Source organism: Priapulus caudatus, unplaced genomic scaffold, assembly GCF_000485595.1.
Source record: "Priapulus caudatus unplaced genomic scaffold, Priapulus_caudatus-5.0.1 Scaffold366, whole genome shotgun sequence".
NCBI classification, from domain to species: Eukaryota; Metazoa; Priapulida; class Priapulimorpha; order Priapulimorphida; family Priapulidae; genus Priapulus; species Priapulus caudatus.
Window position 1 is genome coordinate 158,444 of NW_014577427.1, and position 3,621 is coordinate 162,064.

At 49.7% G+C, this 3,621-nt stretch overlaps 1 protein-coding gene across 1 annotated transcript in view; it reads right to left on the bottom strand.

The window, feature by feature from the left end:
* LOC106809588 (serine/threonine-protein kinase NIM1-like) overlaps window positions 1-3,621 on the bottom strand; it is a gene marked incomplete at its 5' end in the record, with an annotated part of 13,228 nt that overhangs the window by 8,657 nt on the left and 950 nt on the right. The gene's annotated exons all lie outside the window — the stretch shown is intronic.

Below are 3,621 nucleotides of genomic sequence, written 5' to 3' on the forward strand. Positions count from 1 at the left end.
GATCGGGCGAAAAAATACGCTCGTGTGCCCCCAGCTTTAGAAATGCATCGTTTTCAAAAGATTTAAGCGTATTCAGACCTTTATAAAAATGATCGTGAGCTCTGGAAGCTAGGCGTGGTGGGCGCAATGACTGCTATGGTCGGAAAGCGTTAGCAGTAGTAGTAGTATAGTAGTAGTAGTAGTAGTAGTAGTAGTAGTAGTAGTAGTAGTAGTAGTAGTAGTAGTAGTAGTAGTAGTATAGTAGTAGTAGTAGTAGTAGTAGTAGTAGTAGTAGTAGTAGTAGTAGACTCCTATATAGAAATACTACGGGAAAATACAATGGGAAAAATAGGAGAACGTAGGGCAGACGACAACCTGCGGATAGCAGCTGGCGGAACAAATTCAAAAATCGAGAAAACCGTCACCCGTAAAATCTTTTTAGGCTAATAATTATCATATATATATATATAATCGTGATATTTCGACTAGCGAGAAGGAATGCATGAGCGTGAACGACTTTGTCGCTGATGCTAATAAAACGACTCCCATGCGTGAAATATTGCAATGTTCTAGACTGTGATTAATATACCCTTGTATTGGCACTAACATCCACGACGTCAGGTGGCGACAAACAACGCGTTAAATAAATGCGACTTACACACCGTTTACAGATACACGTCAACTGAAGAGTTAGCGTTGCTCCGGAGAGAGCACGGGAAGCCATCTCCCTCCCCCCTCCACCACCCGCCGCGCGCGCCGTAATACACACCACTTTGACCCGCCGTCGAGTGTACCCACCTGCCGCGATCAGCACAATGGAAGGAGAGGTCGATTTATGGACGTGGAGTAAATAGGTGTGAAACACTGCGTTTTGCTATTAATAAGAGAACAGCTGCCGTCGAAAGGCATCGCGTTATTGCGTTTCTGCAGCAGCGGCTGTCAGCATAGTTGGTTTCGTGTCGGAGCATCAGAATGACCGCTTAGGGAGTTGTTGCTCTTACTCGTACATCTGTGCGAAACTTAGAGGCAGTCGCAGTAAGCTTTGTTGGTTTTTCTGGATTCTTTTTCAGGAAAATCGTGTTGTATTCAATGGGTATTATGGTTCTATTCTTGTTGTTTCTAATGTTTATAAGCAGCAAATATAAAGCATATATATATATATATGACGCAAACGATTCTAGGTTTTTTTGTGTTTTTTGTGATAGTGAGATTTTAGGGGTTAGCTGCAGTTTTCCCTATTCTATTGCTGGTATCGTGCAGTGTATACTATACTCGCTACTCCCAGACGCTCACGCCCACGTGCGTATAACGGCTCTCTTTTATTTCTAGAGAAATATCCACATGAATCACCGAATGACGCTGGCACCATTGCATCGACATTTGCAGGCGAATATTAAGTGCACTTCGCACGACTCGGTACGGAAAACGTCGCCTGGGGCACAAAGTATTTTTCCTGATGAAAATGGTTAAACCATGTCGGTGCACAATGCGTGAAAAACGGTAATAAGTTATATTTAGTGCTCGCCAAAGCTGCCGGGGCGACCCCCGTAGTAGTTTATTGACTTTATCGCGCAGGTCCTTCGGGTTTGTCGTAAGCAAGAATGAATTACGCCGACGACGGACCCATATTCCAACACGCTGCCCACGTGTATCAGAACAAAGACCAGTCAATTCTCGCGAAGAAAATATTTCTATGGCTCTCATTTGGTTTTGCCATGGAGATGCCGTAATGGGCTCGCGCTCTGAAATAGCATACCCGAAATGTATAGCATGTGCCACGGTTTCCTTTGTCGGAACAAGAATGTAAGTATGGAAATAGAGAGAGAGTGGGTGAGAAGGCCCGAGAAAGAAAGAGGAAAGAAAGAGAACGGAGCAGATCCGAGAAAAAGACGAGCCGGGAGAGCGCGAAAAAAAAAAAAGAGAGGGAGAGAGAGACGAAGACGAGAGCAGCTTCGAGAGGAGCGCAGGATGAGGGAGAGAGAGCGACACGACGAGGAGATTACAGAAACGAGAAAGAGGAAACGAGAGAGCAGAGAGAACGGCAAGAGAGAGAGCGAGAGAGACTGAGAGAGGCGCTCGGGTACGAAGACCACCAGAGAAAGACAGAGACGAGAGAAAGAGAGAGAGGGAGAGGCCGAAGAGCCGGAACGCGAGAGACGAGGACGATAGAAACCGAGGAGAGAGAGAGAGAGAGCAGACAAAGAACGAGAGAGAGAGAGACGTCGAGAATAGGACGGCACAGACGAGCCGAACACAGGCGACACAACGCCGGCCACGGTCAAACGAGGCGCGCACGAACTACAACGACATACGACACACACACTCACATGCGCACACACACACACGACATCACGTGTTGCGTGCAGCACCAACACGTGGAGAGATGAGTACGCACCCGCAGAAGAGAGAGACCACGGACTACTGGAACACGACCACACACACACACACACACACACTCACGCGCGTACACACACTCCACACCATACACACACACACAGCACACCACACTCACGCTGCGCGACACACACACCACACACACACATTACACACTCACACGCGTAACACACACACACACACACACACACACACAACACCACACACGCAGCACCACATTACACAACACACACACAACATACACACGCACACACGCACATACACACACACACACCCCGACCACACTGCGACACATACACACACACACACACACACACTCACGCGCGCACACACACACACAACACACACACACACACATACACACTCACACGCGTACACACCACAGCACACACACACACACACACACACACCACACACACACACACACACACACACAACATACACACGACACACACACACAAGCACACACACACATACGACCACGCACACAACACGCACATGACAATCACCACACACACACAGCACACACACGACACACACTCACCGCCGCGTACTACACGAGCTACACACCTACACACACACGACACACACACTCACGCGCGGCACACACACCACACACACACGACACACACACATACACTCACACACACACACACACACACAACGACAGCGTACCACACACCACTCACACACACCACACGACAACACCAACCACACACACACAGACGAGCAGAGAGAGAGCCCACCCCCCGCACACACACACAGAGACCCCCCCCCCCCGAGCACCACACAGCACACACCCAGACACAGTCCACACACACACCCATCACTCAAGCGTGAGAAGAACAATGATCTCGCGGAGAAAAGCAGCGAACGGCGCACACCACAGCACACTCAACACACACCACACGCACCGCACGCGCGGGAGAGAGCGCGAGAAGAGAGAGAGAGAGAGAGGGAAGGCGACAGAGTGGGCAGATAAGCTTGAGAGGAGGCAAGTATTATACGCAGGAGCGAGACTTGTGGTGTGTGCCCGACGCGGGTATGAATAAAACATGGTGATGAAGTCCATCTCAGGTCGAGCGAAAGCGACAACCTGGTGGTCGTGCTGAGGCAAGTCCTGCATATGCAGAGCGTGGGAGGGTAGAGTGTGAGGTGGGGTGAGAGGGCGACGAGGCTGTAGAAGAGACAGAGCGGAGACCGAGTAGGAGAGAGAGGCAGGAGTAGAGAGAAGGCCAGACGACGAGA